This window comes from Monomorium pharaonis, chromosome 10, assembly GCF_013373865.1.
Source record: "Monomorium pharaonis isolate MP-MQ-018 chromosome 10, ASM1337386v2, whole genome shotgun sequence".
In the NCBI taxonomy this organism is placed as follows: domain Eukaryota; kingdom Metazoa; phylum Arthropoda; class Insecta; order Hymenoptera; family Formicidae; genus Monomorium; species Monomorium pharaonis.
In genome coordinates this window covers 5,040,898-5,057,351 of record NC_050476.1, presented here as the reverse complement: position 1 = coordinate 5,057,351, position 16,454 = coordinate 5,040,898, and the positions used below count along the sequence as shown (strand labels likewise).

Genomic DNA, 16,454 nt, shown 5'->3' with positions numbered 1-16,454 from the left:
GCACAGCGATTTCTGTACAGTTATTTTTCTTCCCCGAGATGGTTCGGGAAATAATTGGATCTAACGATAGATAGTTCGTCGTCGCGCGGAAAATCTCGTTTTTATGGTAATGTTAGGCAATAGAAGGAGTTTGACGTTGTAGTAGAAAAGTCAAGATTATTGTCGATACTTGGGAGACCAATTTTTCCAATTGGTCAACGAGGTCATCGCTTCGCGTGCGTAATTTTATCTCTTGTTCTCGATAAAAAGCGAGACCAGACGAACTGCGATGTAAAACATTATAGCCTGCGATAATTGTATTTCCAATTAAACAACCCTTTAAAGAAAATATGCACTAATTCACTTCTGTATGCCTCGAGTTATTTCACACTTAATACAAATTTTAATTAAGCATTTATTTTAAAAATAATTTAAAATTTTAATTAAAAATTGTTGATCATCTTTTATGCAATTAAAGAAAATAAAATACAAATTTTTTTAGCTATTATAAATTTATAAAAAAGACATTATTGTGTTTTTTTAAGAAACTCAATGAGCGATTAATAAGAAGTTTAAGCGTATTCAGATAAAAAAAAAGACACTTGACGTTTAACATAATTTTTTACAAGTAATTAATGATTCTTAATTGCGACTGACGCGTTACGTTTATCTTTTATGTTACACGTTAATTTACTTCCACGAGAAATACGAGAAAAAAAAGTGGGGACCCGTCCGCCCAGTGGAGCAAAATTTTACTGCAAAGTTTAGTTGCAGGATTATCGCGAGAGCACGTGTACATTATTTACCTCGAAACTTCGAAGTTGTGAAGCTTACGCAGGTTAATACGTTACACGGACCAGCGAGGCAAGGTGCCTGCGAACTATCCAATGCAATATTGCGACGAGACCGGCTGTTGGTGAATGGCGCGGCAACCGCTTTCTATTTCCAGCGTAATGTGTATATGTATACATACATATATATGCAATAAACAAACTTGTACGTATGCGTGAGACGATGCTCAACGTAATTAGTCTTTCACAAAACGCATTACGTTGCTTATGAGAAGGAGGGAGATGGAAAAAAAGTGACGAGAGAGCATATTAAAGCTAATTGTTAACTAAAATTTATGTCTTTCCATTCGAAACCGTTTAGATGTAAAAGTCGATATTTTATCCTCGCGGCCAATATAGTAAAGCCCGAAATTTTCTTTCGAAATTTATGGACAAACGTGTAATGATTAACAATGGAATTTCAGGATTTTTATTAATAAATAAAGATTGATGCAGGATACAGAGAATGTTTAATAACTGATTGGAATAGTTGTGTCATAACGTTCGTCGTTATGAAAACGCGGTTAACCGACGCGCGCGATCGTACGCGGAATAAACGTTTCGGTTATATGTACATATATGTACCGCAGGAATTTTAGAGTTACACTTTGCAGGCACGTACGACAGGATATGCGAGGTACCTACAAACAACACGCGTGGCGATATTGCATTCGTCCTGGCTGCAGCTGGGATAATATGTAACCACGGCTCTATCTACTTGCGGTGCAATACGCGACACGGTCTTGTGTGGCCGTGACTACACAAATACATTACCCTTTCGTTAGTGCACCAAAGTGGGGAAATGGCGGCGGTAATTAAAAAGAAGTCACGCGCTTTTCGATGACTCGCTCGAAGACACGATCGCCGACTTACGCCGGAATTAAATAACGACCGGCAATTAAATCCGTCGCTTCTTCGCCGCGCGAGGGTGGAAAATTTGGCGAGCGCAGTTTTACGCTTCCCGAACCGCGTCGGGTCGACGTGATGTCACGTCGCGCGATTTTGCAGAGAAACGATCGCGAATGAACACGTAATTGCATCAATGTTAATTCATTGATACCGCGGGGAAAGAGAGAGAGAGAGTGATTCGCCGATCCGTAATTTGCCGCGGATCACACAGTCGGATTTACGAGCCACCCCGGCGACGAGGGGTCGTAACAACGTCATAAGAATTTTACATCCAGCGGACAGGATGCAGCGAGCTCGTTTGCCGGTGCACGTTCGGGGACCACCGACTTCGTGGACATTCCACGCGTTACCGTGTGTCTCTCGGTGCAACCACTTCCGATGCAACCCCGTGCGGTCGCGGCGACCACAGCTTGCGAGTGTTAAGCATAAACAACGCGGAGAGCTACATGTAATATGACGACACGCATACGTCGGCAGTACTTGCGACGTAATTCGACATGCTTGAACGCGTCCGCGCCGAAGTAACGTTGCGGGAGTGATTAAACAACGAGTGAGAATTTAATATCGCGGGGAGCGAAATATAAAGGAAGTATAAACCTGTAATTGAAAGAAAGAAAGAGAGAGAGAGAGAGAGAGAGAGAGAGAGAGAGAGAGAGAGAGCACGCAAAGTATCCCAGGCATTCATGTTTTTGATACAAAATTGATATTTTACAGAAATAGTGCGAACGCATGTAGCGCATATTTGAAAATTACTTGAAATGCCATGCATTTATTATGAATCGGATTGTAATTGATGTTTGCATCGTAGGTATAATTTAAGTATTGTTAATGTTTTAATTATAACATATTTTATGTAATTTCCGAATGCGTTACGAGTAATATTACACAAATCTCGTAAATTATTATGTTGCACAGCTTAAATAATGGCAAACGTTTATTCAAAAGTATATAATATAAAGTGAACGGCTTGATATAATTAATAACTAGCGATTCATTACATATAAATTATTTATAATCCATCTGCGGAAAGTACATTTAAATTACTTATGGTGGGTTAATTACAACGATCATATAATGAGTGGGTTGGGTTTTATTAAATTTATTATACCTATTAAATTTGCAGGTACTGCTTTGTATCACAAAAAACTTAATTGGATCTACATATACTTCTAATTGTGTAAATAAATAATGTATGTAAAAACAAGAAAATAAGGAGAAAAAAAATTTTCAAAAATTTTTATCATAGTTATATTATCAGTAAAATATTAAGGAAGAAGAACAATTGAAATATACGGACAATTGTCGAAATATACGATCAAACTTTGATTTGTTAATATAGACATTAAAATGAATTAAATATAAAATCCTTTTATGGCTCTATATTAACACTATTTGTTAAGTTATAAAATACAAAATCCAAAGTAATAAGATATAAAAATATGAAGTTACAGCATTATTTTTCAGCTTTCCATTATAGAATGCATTAGAATACAAAATCTGATAAAAATTAACAAAATACTGACAAAAAATTTAAAAAATGTAAAAAAATTAAAATAGAAATTTTATTAATATAAAATGTAAATAATAATAGTTGAATGTAACTAATTTTGTAGAAAATTGTGAATCCTCTTTAATTAAAAATGATATCTCAATATCTTTATTCCCAAGTTATTTCTACAAAACATTAGATTTGTCGACGTCAAATTTAAATATAAATTTAAATTTTCTGATTTACTGAAACAAAATATGTTTTTTCTTTCTACCTGAAAACATCCGATTTTCTCGAAAATTCCATCAAATCACTAAGGTCCGAAAAGGATAGCACATTCGAAGAAGTATTTATACGATTTATTAAATTTCAATGCATTGTGGTCGACGCCGGCGTCGTTAAAATATTCAACATATATCGGACGCTGTAACGTGGAAGGAGCGCTCGAGGACTGCAAGATGTACGGAGGAAACGGTAAAGAGAAGAAGGAAAGAAAAAAAGAGAATTCGTAGGGTAAAATTAGCCGAGCGATGAGCGAACCATCGCGTCGGTGCGCTCCTATACCCCAATTACGTGCAGCCGTCGAACATGGCTTCGGGGTATACAGAATTTCACGCGCTCGGATACATCTAATGCACATGTATTCTACGCGACTCTGTTGGACGGCAAAAAAAAAAAAAAACGGCCGCATACGGACTCGAATAATTATCTCGTGTTGCGTTGTTGCGCAACTGCATTAGAATACCGATAATCACGATGAAGCATATATGCATTTTCAGGATTCAGAGATAGATTATGTCGCTAAAGATCAGAAATTAACAAGATGTACTTGTTCCATGTTTTTCATAACTGCATAGGTATATAAAAGTATATTATTAATAATATATTGTTTTATGCCTCTAATATAATTCTCAAGACATTTCGTAAGAAATAAATTTAAAGATATATAACAATGCATAATTTATTGAGAAAAATTATTACCTATCTATATTTCTTAATAAAAAGAATGCTTTTATATGCTTTCAAATTTATTTTTTATAATTGTCTTTAAAGAGTTGTATTAAGTATATTTACATGTAGATTAACTTTAATATTGGTTTAATTTACGTTCTACTTTTTTCTAGTTTGAAGAATTAGATAAAGATAATTAAGTTAACCCAAAATTAATTGTGGAGTACTAATAAGTTCCCATCCAAGTGCTAATTCAAGTTTAATACAGTTTTTGTTATTAAAATTTCACTTAAAATAGCATTTAAAACATTTTTATTACATAAAAATAATATTACTTCATTTTATTACTATTTCAGTTAATTAATTATTCATTAGAATAAGTGTAACTTATAAAGACCTAAAAAGCTCTTAGTTACGAGGATAAATTTTCATCCAGAGTGTTGATGCAAGGAAAATATGAGCAGCATTCTATCAAGAGGCATAGCAGTGCCTCGCGCCAATTATAAGATTACAGTTAATCTATATTGATGTAAATAGACCTTTGAGACATAAAGAAGGCATAGTTTAATATCTCATTCCTATCTTAAAATACCTATGTGCACAGATTACCGTTTTATATTTATATATGCAAAGTTTATAACGTTTGTGCGCACGAGAGGTTTATTACGTCGTTATGCTACGTAGGTATATCAAAGAGGTTCTATCAGTAGAGGTATAGCGATAAAAATGAGATTATTCAGTCGCGTGTGGTCCTAGAATATACCCTTAGGACACGCCAGGCTTCCTGCGCTGACACGAATTTTCTACACGTGGGTTTTCCATGGGTGTACATGCAAGTCGTAGCCACGGATATTAACGAGCATGAGTACGCCCGCGGTGTGACATGTGACACAATGTGCCGTACAATGTGACAGAAGAGTTTCGTGCTGTACGACACTAAGGGACGGCAAGTAATATCACGTCGTCACACACCGTAATAATCCCGCGTATCGGCCTGAGCTGACGGAATTTCGTTATCGCGTAGCACCCCGCCGCGATCGGGAGGAAACAGGAAAATTACGTTTGCACGAGGAACTACCTCGTCGCATGGCGAAGATCACGGTTTTTCGCAGTACGACGCGCTCTTAGCTCCCACGTTACTTTCTCTCTTATCTTCGAAGAACGAATCTCTGTCGTTATAACATCGTTACGAAATTGCGTTTAGAGAATAGGGAAAGGTTGACAAAATCGCATCATTTTTCATATAAAAGTTATAACTCAAAAATTGTGGAGAATATTTTTACATTCTTTACATCACATAATAAAGTATATTATTCTTCTTATGTATAATTTTGTGTACTTGAATTTTATAAAAGAATGCATCCCTGAGAAAATTTTCGATTTCTCCAGGAATTTTATTCAAAATTCCAGATAAGATTAGAGAATTTTTTAATGCAGCTTTGAAATTATTTTACTATATTTTTCAATGTTCCTTAATCATACAAAAAAAAGTTACTCGAGTTGTGAATATTAAATTTCAGAAAGCAGATTTAAAAAATAATACGAACTAAATATTAACAATTTATTCGCAATGTAGCTCGCTAAAAGTACAGAATAAGAAACGTGATTAAACATACAACGTCAACTTAGAATGTATTGTCTTTTATTGTTACTGATTTTTTAAAATGAAAACTTGAGTGTAACACGAGAACATACGCTAATATAAATGAATGTGTATGCCACATTTATTGCTAATCGATTGTTAACATTTTGGATTATCAAAAATTAGAAAAAAAAAACGATTAAAAAAAATACCTTTATCAGAAAGCGGTAGAATTTAAATTTAAAAGTAAGATTCCAAAAATTGCCCTGATTTCCGTAAAAATCTCTAATTTCCAAAGATAAAAAAAATTTCCCGGTTTTTTCTGGTAATAGATACTCTGAAATATGTTCGAGCGTTGACTTTTTTCATCTTACATCGCATACTGGGCTTAAATTCGGCAACGGATAAACACGCTAATTACGCGCAGTCACGAAATGTAGAGCCGGAATAGAACGTGGTATCTTCGTATACTTAAACGCGTGCTTTCGCAATATCATGCACGTTGAATACGCATAAATGGGTAACTGCGCCCTTTAGATGTAGCAAAATTACATGCCAAACAGTATCTAAAGAGGACACAAGAGTCCGATGGAATCTCCATGTTAAAGCGAAATCGGCTATCCTTAATGATAATTTCTACATGATGCAGTAATGTTGCTATGATGTAAGGGAAATCAAAACCAGTTGTCAGTTTTAGAATGATTTTTTTTTAAGTGATGAAAGATTTTTTTAAGTATGTACATTACAATACACCTACATTCCTTAGGTATTAAGAAAACAAACCATCTATCAAATAAAATTAAATTTCATCTCTTTATTTATTTAATTTAATAGTTGACCATTAAAGCCTGTAATAATTTATTTACTTCAAAAATATCATTGTTGAATACATCATCATATGCAAAGAAGTTATTTAATTTTAAATAAAGCTGTAATTGTAAATGTAATCTTTAAATAACTATTCAAAATGTATCAATCCAAAAAATTAATCTATATGGCCGTCTTTAGTAAAAGAGGGGAAAAAACAACCTAACAAAAAATTAATAAAAAAAGATTAAAAAAATGTATTCCTTAATTTTATTCTCTTAAGAGTTGTACATAATATGCACGATGTATTCGGCGCAAATCATTTTTATACACAACAAATTAATGTCATATCAACAATTTAGTCTAAAAGGAGAATTAATGCCTTACCTAATACTAATTAAGCTATAAGCTTTGATAACCAATTCTATGTACGACAATTGGTCTCGATCTCTCCCTTTTCAAAACTAAGGGCAACAAGAAAAGAGAAGAGACTTATGAGAATGCAAAGTGGGATTTCTCTTCTTAAATTAAATTTTGAAATATCGCGGATATAAGATCATACCAAGCGATGCGCATTTCTCTACGATGCGTAACTTTAATTTCATCAGAATAATCGCAGACGGAATAAATCGATTGCCTAAATGAACGAGATCACGTTTATGTCAATTGTCTACAAATTCGGTAACGTTGTTTACAGGCGCACTGTGTAAGCGACAAGCATCAGCTTTAAAGTGATTTTCGATATTGTTAATACCTTCAATGCGTCCTGATGTAACTTGATTTCGTTACTCCGTGCAAATTTCGTGCAACGAGCCGGCCAGCCGGCCGGCCGGCCGGCAGTATCGGCGTGTAGTTCGATTTTCGTGACACTTCATTAATTACCGAAGCGCGTTTACCATGTAATTTAATTAATGTCCGCCAGTGTCACGCTGGACCGGACGGCGCGGGCGGGAGAAACGAGGCTCGCAGTTAATACGCGAACTGTTCGCTGTCGCATTTTTTACGGCGGAAACGCTGCATTACGTTAATTGAAACTCACCAACGGCGAGTTGTGCCGCGATCTTGCGAGCTTGTAATTTTACAAGTGCGCGGCAAACGTTTTTTTTTCACCTCCCCTTTTCCACCTGCCTCGAACACAGTTATGTCATTAACTCTTCCTACCGCTGCGTTATTTGTCTTGCTCTCCCTTTGCAGTACTTTCCGTACAGCGTATTTACTATTCTTATTTTATCGCTATTGCTTATTTTATACAACTTCAAGCTAAATTTTAAATTAGATAAAGTTTTATTTGTGTATCAAAAATGAAAGAGGCAAAAATGATCAAGGAACTTCTTATTGAATATAAATTAGACTGCAGAGAAGCCAGCTTCGCTCGGATAGAGTCGAGAGAAAGCGTGTTACTTTTCGTTTACTTCGTCCAGCTAATCGGTTCAAGTTAAACGATGTTTGAGCAGTACACCCTGCCGCAATCTATTGCCTCAAAGAAAGGTACGCGAGCTGGTGATGGGTCGCTGACAAGAAAATCCCGCGGCCGGGGTTAACACACGGGGGTAACAGCCAACAGCACGCGTAGAGAACAACGGCTTGCGGCGGCCTGGCGCGGGGGGTTGCACCACGGACACAGGATAGGTAGATGAGGTTGACTGAGGACGGGAGGTACAAAAGCTTTCAACCTCCCGCCGTCCTCCTATGTTACCACCGTTTTACGTACACGTACGTCCCGCATTCTGTACGCGCGGGTAGCGCGACAAGATCGTCTCCCGAATAGGCGGGAATCCGCCCTAACTTTATGCGGCTCTTATTAAATTCCAGCCGACGAGAATCGCTGAGGACGACGCGCGAGTAGGTGCGCCATCATTTCGCGCCCGTATCCTCCCTCTCCCCTTTCCCGTTGACGCGCGATATTCGCGCGTAAGATCCGATTCGACCGTCGCGCCGACGTTAATTGGTACGAGGATAAAGGATAATTAGTTTTTGTTACGGCGCATCGGATTAGATGAGATTAATTTACAACGGAGGTGATAGTCTTTCCAAGTTGCAGCGGTGTAGCGAGCGATCGTTGTTGATTAAGTGAATGGGCGGAAAAAATCGACAAAAAAATCGACTTGTGTAACGAATGCGAGAAAAGAGTCACAGTTTTGTTGTCAGGCTGAATAACCTGTTGAACGCACTTGAAATGCTATATTTCGTTTATGCATCACCATTTTTGCAAAAGCTTCTATATGTTCTAATAACAATACAGAGATGTTTGGCAATTATATAGATATTATAAGATAGTCAACGGTATGATAATGGTATTAAAGCTAATGTTTTAATCTGTATGTACAACGCACGTAAAGGGAATATCTATACCATGAAATTCTCTAACCCGAAAAACATTTTTCTAAGCAACACATTTATTGAAAATATTCTGCATCTTAGTAATTTAATACTTCAATTAAAAATATTAAGTTAGAACAAAAATTCGATTTTTGACTTGCTTACTTCTTTTCTTCGATACAATTTTATAGTATTCTTCAAAAGAGTATACATTTGTTTTAGTATGTGATAATGAGTTTTCCTAAAATTTATGATGAGTATATTTTAAGGTAATTATTATACAAAGAAAATATTTTTTTTTTGTTAAAAATAACCGTTACTTACTAGAAGAAAAAGTAAACGGAGTAGTTTTAATTCTTAACAATAGAATTGATATTTTCCCGAGTATGGGGAAAAAATCCAAAATCTACCCACTTGCAATCGCTGATAAAAAGAATTGTCTTGATATTGACAAAAACGAGTCGAGAGAAAGAAAGAAGCAGAAGAGAAAAAGCAGTGGGACCGAAAGAAGAGAGAGAAAAAATCGCTGCCACAGAGCTCTCGCTATCTAGTTGGAATAATTTCGACGTTTGCATGGATGAGAGTGCTCTACCGCCGTCGCGTTTAACCCCTTCCTTCCCCGATCTTCCCTATTCCGTCCCGGGTATCTTTTTCCGCGGTGTGAATTCGGCATACCACATGGCGGCTGCGACTGTCGTCCTTTAGCGCGCGAGTGCGCAAGTTAAGTCTGAATAATGAATCCGTACGACGGGTGAGGGCGGCGCGCCTCGTAGATTCCGCTGCCGGGAATCCTTTAGGACTGATCTTCCTCCAGGACGAGATGTTCCTGCAAGTTGCTTGGTCGTTACCTGAATGCCGGTAAACTCTCTTCTATCGCGGAAAGGGGATTCGAATGAACATCCGGCGTGGAACGTATGTGTTCCGAGAGAAAGACAGAAGGGAAGGAAGAAAGATGAAGCTTGACTGTCAGATTCAAAAAATATATATTTTAAGGAAAATATTTTAGGAGAAATTTCGTTTTTCTCCACGTGAAAAGCTGATCCTTGTATGTTTAATACGGCAACATTGTACTTTCATAAATATATAAAAAGAATTATGGAAAGTGCGGCTGTAGCTAGTTGCATCCAGATTTGAAGATTTTCTAGCATTATGTCAACTAACAAAATAAAAGATCTGAATTCGTATATCTTTAATTTCTGTATATTAAATTATCTGTCATTATTTAATTAATTATTGTTATAGATAAATAGCTTATATAAGTGAATTTATTTAAATAGAAATCAACTTTTAAGAATATTCTTTTATAAAAGTAAAACATCAGAACGATAAAATTATTTTATTATCAGCACAAATTTTATAAAAAGAATTCTTTTAACGAAATAAACTTACAACGCATTCGTTATACTTTTACGAATATTATACGTTGCTAAAATAATTTAAAGAATATCTGACGAGTAATGCAGAGGTAATAAGATAAGTCTATGAAACTGAATATGCATTCTTCTAATTTAGACTATGAGATGGATAATGTTATTAAAACAGCAACCGCGTGAGATAATAGTTTTATACGATTAATTATAATGAGATTGAATAATGGATATGAATAGCGAGAGTGAGGTAACCCATGCATTTGGCAACCGCAAATCCTTTGAGGCTGATCCCTGGATGTTCCTGCAAGTTGGTTAGTCGTTACCTACACGGTGGTTTACCTTCTACGGCATATGGAGCGGCTTATTTAGACGTTAGTGGATTCTCGGTCATAACTCATGGAATAATAAACCCGTAACGTCATAAAATAATGTATGTGATACAATACGAGTAATCGTGGTATAACCGTGTGACTTAACGAGGAAACGCGCGGCGCTGCCGCGCTACGAATAGAAAATCGTTGCAATTTAATCTCCCTAAATCGCTAATATACGTCTACTGTTTTAATATATGCTTGCTGGCGAAACCGTCGCACAACGTAGCGCGGAGACATACGCGTGTACTATGAATCAAAAGTATCTGATTTAATGCGTTTACCATTTTCCCCAAAAGATCTCTCTGGGAAATTAATACTTCCGCACGTTACTAAAGTTCGCAATACGCGCGAATAAATACGAGGGGAAAACAAGCGGTTTGTAATTAATGTTAGTCAATATCGCGATTTTTCCTTCTTTTTTTAACGCGACGCATTTCGCCAGACGAAATACGCGCGATGAAAGAATTGCGGGAAATGAAACTCAGTTACGAATAATTATAGAGTAACGTGCATTTTCGGTCGCAAACATACCAGGCGGATCTTCCGCGGTGTCTCTGTCAACCGTTCGCGAATAAGCCTCTCTCGTGATGGCGGCCATGTAATTTTGCATGCATGTGAAATCCAGAGAAAATACCTGGGAAAGCGGTCCGGTAATTAAACTACTGTACCGTGTTTGCACAGAACTCACGTCACAAAGAATATACGACAGCCATAATGGCATATCGCGTAAGCTGCATGATGCGCAACTCTTTTCATCAGCTGATATATTTCCTCCGCAATAGCGGATGAGCTGCGGAATTTAAAAAAGAAAAAAAAAAAGATGTACGATACAATAACGAGAAATTATTTGGCTTTATCACTTACTAAAAAAAACTTGTTTTATGAATAATCCATCCCTCAGTCACAATTTTCCCAGTTACATTCTGTTACATCTCAACGTACCAATTTAATTATGTTTTAATTAAACTATGTAAAATAAATTACATAGATTTATTCATTAATTTTTCATTTCTTTATTGTGATTTATGGTATTTTTTAATATATAAAATTAAAATTACTCTAATATGTCAGAATCAGTTTTATGTAATGGATATTAATATAATCGCTGAAAATTTGATAATACGTTCTAAAACACAATCAAATTTTTTCCCGTGAGTATCAAAGTTTAATTAATAGTTAATTATTTAACAGTCAATAAGCGAAAATTTTGAGATTAGAGGAAAATTATAGTATTTTCTCTTTTGGCTCTATTTCCCGTTAGTTCTAAAAAAAATAATCATATCACGGTAGCCAAACTCGCGATGTGTGACTTATCCATGAGACTAAGAAATTAATTTTGGTTATGGAGAGACGAGTAGAGATCGGGAAAGACCGGGAGAGACGGGGAGAGACGGCTAAAGACCGGGAGAGACGGGTAAAGACAGGGAGAGACCGGGAGAGACAGCATCTCACATCTAGTCCTCAAAATTCAAATTTTTCGGGCAAAATAATTGTTTAAAAAATGTTTTAATTATTTATATCACCGGAACTCTTTAGAAAATTATTGTACGCGTCCTAATCTGTATGGGAACTGCGTTAAAAGAAATAGAACTGTCGATATTCGACCAGCATCTCATGTCTAGACCTATAAATACAAGTTTTCCATCAAGATAGTTGTTGAAAAATACTTTCTAAATTTTTTAAATTAATTAATTTTGTCTATCTGAGATGCCAGTTACACCAAATCCACGTGCGCAGACGTATACGCATATATACGTATGTTTTGTAACAAGAAAATTTTTTTTTATTAATTTAATCATCAGAACTATTGATAGAACGTCTCTAAACGATAGAATTCTATAGATTTAGTCTTCTCTGTGGTCGTATATTCGAAATACGGTGAGATGCTATTATGTGATTTTGGAAGTTAGCATCTCATTTATAAAAATTTAATTAAAATAGGTAATTCAACGGAACTATTGTTGAAACCTATCAAGAACTGTAGAACTATGCTGGATGCAAGTAATTCTTCAGTATTTTTATGAGATGCTAAACTTTGAGATGCTAACTTCACACACGTCAAAAAATAGCTACAATATCAGAATTTCTCTATAAAAATAAATAACAAGATTTCTATTGTATTTAACTCTCGAGTGTAAATAAAGTATCATGACAGTATATTTTAAATAATTTCATAAAAATAATTTTATAAATACTGTTAAATTTTTTAATGAGATGGTGCGATTTTTCTGCAATATTTTTTTATTCTTTTCCTCAATTTGGCAGTAACACACTCATGTTACAGAATCATTGTAGAAATACAATTCTTGAATAAATTGCAAATCGAACGAAGCAGTCGACGAGAAAATGTAATTTTAAACGGAATGCAGCTTTCTCTTTCCAATTGTCAATTCTACGTCGGATGGTAAGATCGTGACGTATCTCACGAACTGTATTATCTGACAGAGATGATACGGTGCATCGGATTCGTGTGATTGGCAGTTCATAGGCCATAAATTGTGCGGGTTTTGTTTTTCGAAATGGGTATATACCGCAGCCTGTTGAAAAATACGGTTTATTACTGCCACAAAAGCAAATGCGGTAGCCACAAAAAGCGATACATTTTCCGCAGAAATTCAACAAAGTTTCCCCGCTGCGTGATTACACAAACGTGCGGATTGCTGTTAAAATGTTGTGAAGGGGATGAAATAAGCTTTCTGCGGCTCTATCTCGAAGTACAGTTATTTTTCTCTTGTTTGCATATTTTTTCGCGTATGGATTTTGCCGACAATTTGTGAAATCTATCGTTCCCAAAAATATACAATATATTGAATATTATATCAAGAACATGGTTTGCAGAGATTATACTTTTTTTTAGAGGTACTTCCTTCTTTGAATTTATCTCGCTCGTAAAAGCAGCCGGATGTTGAAAATGAAATTGGCGTCCAAGAAAGAAAATCTAGGTGCCCCACACGATCATCCGGCCATCTATTTCAATATTAGTGCCCGCCGTAGCATTCGCAAATAAAGTGGGCGGGAACGCCAGTGGAAGAGGTCTAAAATACGACCGTCTTTAGAGAACGGAAATGTTCGGTGTACTCGCGACTGCAAGACTCCGTGTGAAATGGCTTTCCAGCGGCCACCGGTGTAAAAGCCAGCCAGTCCAGCTTTGGAGAACAACTGCAGCCGACACGAAAAAGCAAATGCAGCTGCAGTGCGCAACTCTCTCTCTATCTCTCTCTCTCTCTCTCTCTCTCTCTCTCTCTCTCTCTCTCTCTCTCTCTCTCTCTCTCTCTCTCTCTCTCTCTCTCTCTCTCTCTCTCTCTGCCGCGAACATATATAGCTATCTCTTTTCTCTCTTTCCTTTTTTTATCGCAACTTTTTTACAGTTCGCAAAAATTTTCCTGATTATCGACAAACCCAATTACTTTGTATCCTGCAAACCGCTCATTAGCATTAAGCGCGAACTGTACCTAATCGCAATTAAAGTGTTCAACTACCTATCTAATCTTGTAACGAACCATATAGAGTGTATTACACCAACCGCTCTTTTCTCTCAGCAATGAATGGCTGACAAAGGTTGGGGAAAAAACTATTTTCACTACCAGAACCTACATGAACTAACAGTGGCATTTCGGCTTTCCAGAAACTATCAGAAAACAAGGTGAACCCGAGGTAAGTCTGACATTTTAAATGGAAACATAGTATCATTGGATAGGTCTTTTAAAAACAAACTTTTGTGCTTTTTTTTATATCACTTACAGATGGCCTGATGCACTCTGTATATTGAATTACGAGTTATTGAAACACAATACTCTTTAAGCATTCTCTGTGGAATATTAAACTATCACAATTTAACAAAACAAAATTTAACAACCGAAACAAATTTGTTAGCTCCGACGTTATGACTGTTGAAGTGCGAATTCAAAGGAATTACAATGTGATACATTTAACAGTCTCGCGCTTGACGTCGTAGAGTAAGTAATTCGAGATGTACAATGGCAGTGTGCTCCGTGTGTGGGTAGGTATTCTTATTGCTCAGAGGGATGATTTAAACGGGGGGAGGGGGCGGAGGAAGAACGCAAGAGACGGTTGTTGACACAGCCGACGAAACGAGACGCGAGATGCATTATCAAGCGTTGAGATACGCGCTCGTGCCCCTTCCGTGTACGCCTCGTTCGAGCACGCACAAATGGGGCTCTTACCCTCGACAAAGTGCAAAGCGAATGCATATTGACTCGCGACGTTTCTGCAGACCAGATTTCGCGTGAGGCGCTCACGTGTACGCGCGCGTGAATGTGCGCTACGGAAACGGGCACCGCACCGGGAACTGGTTTCTGTTATTTGTCGCTGCGTCGTTAAAGTGTATGTACGTTAATCGTCACCGCGAGTTCTCATAAGCGCTTAAGTGAATCTCAGAAAACGATAATCAATGAGAGACTGGAGAGTTGACTGCAAATAGTAAATAGGTCTTATGATTTTGTTGGCATTTAAGGATTATATTTGAGAATTTCAGAGCTATCTAACAGATATTTATGGTAAGGAACAAAATCATTGTATTAAACAGTAGTTTGATTTGATGTTATTGCAATATATATTTAATCTTTAATTAAATCTTTAATTTTCTCTTATGTAAAAATAATTTTTTAGAAGGATTTTTTATATTTTTCTAAATGTCTTTACATAATTTTTTCTTTTCGCAACAAATTTTTAAGAAAATGTTAAGATTATCTTTCAATATTTGCTTCTACGGTATTTAATTATAAATAAGCAAAGTTAATTTTTGTTATTTTTAGAAAATTAATTGGTAAGTTATCAAGAGTTGAGGAACTCTTGATAACTCATTAATTGTAACTTTCTTAAAGCGAGACTACTTGATTTCCGTTTGCAAAACGAAGAGGTATGTGATTTGCTCGAAAAAGACGGCGGATTTTTCGGTAAAGTGGAAAATAATTTATATGCATGCGAGGTTAACGCGGTGTAAAGAGAGTTCCGCACTTGTTACGTAAGCTGAGCTACGTTTAAGAGTAGGTTTTATTAAAAATACCCGTACTAAAGATAGCAAAGGAGTTGGAGATTTTTGTTTTTCTCTTTCCTTTCTTCGGTTGCTCTTTCATTTCTGCTCGAAAACGCTATTCTGAACCGATGATGATGGTAAATGAGAGCAGAAGTACGAGAGACTTTAAAATAAACACAATAATATAATCGACATAGTACAGATAGTACAGAGGATAGAAAGTAACTTATTATATTCATCTTTATTTTAATTATCAACAATTTTAATTATATCTGATTGTATCTAGCAATAAATTATACATTTATACATACATATATATATACTATATATAATATTAGTAATAATATATAAATATTATGTATCTCTCAATGGATGACTTTTAAATTAGGAGATTAGAATTGGTTAACCCGTGGATTTTTATCTTCCTTTTCTCTTTATATGCTTTCTAGCCGTTTTATCCGGGAATTGTACCTCCCGTCTACTTTTTCTTCGCGCGCTCTAACATCGTTGCTATTACGGATCGTCTCAGTTAGTGGGAAAGTGAACCGCCAAAGAACCAGCTCTTCTCACTCGGCTTGCCTGGGGTTTTTAATTTGTCGTGCAACAGCCCTTACAGCCCCGGAACCTTGTGAAACTTGAGCAATTTTTCGCAGAGCGTCGGTCGCGAAAGAAGCTGCAGATACGCGAAAGAAATCTCCAATGGATTCCATACCGCATGCGTTGCTGCACACGAAAGAAAAATAGTTTTCACCTCTCTCGAGTGCTTGCTTAACGGATTTTCCCCATACGGCATCCGCTTTCTCATGCGCATAATTAAACATCACGTGTGTATAGCGTTTTTATATTGT

The 16,454-nt window shown here is 36.3% G+C and overlaps 1 protein-coding gene across 13 annotated transcripts in view; it reads right to left on the bottom strand.

Annotated features, from left to right (window-relative positions):
* Positions 1–16,454, bottom strand: part of LOC105835207 — a 317,882-nt gene that overhangs the window by 51,212 nt on the left and 250,216 nt on the right. The gene's annotated exons all lie outside the window — the stretch shown is intronic.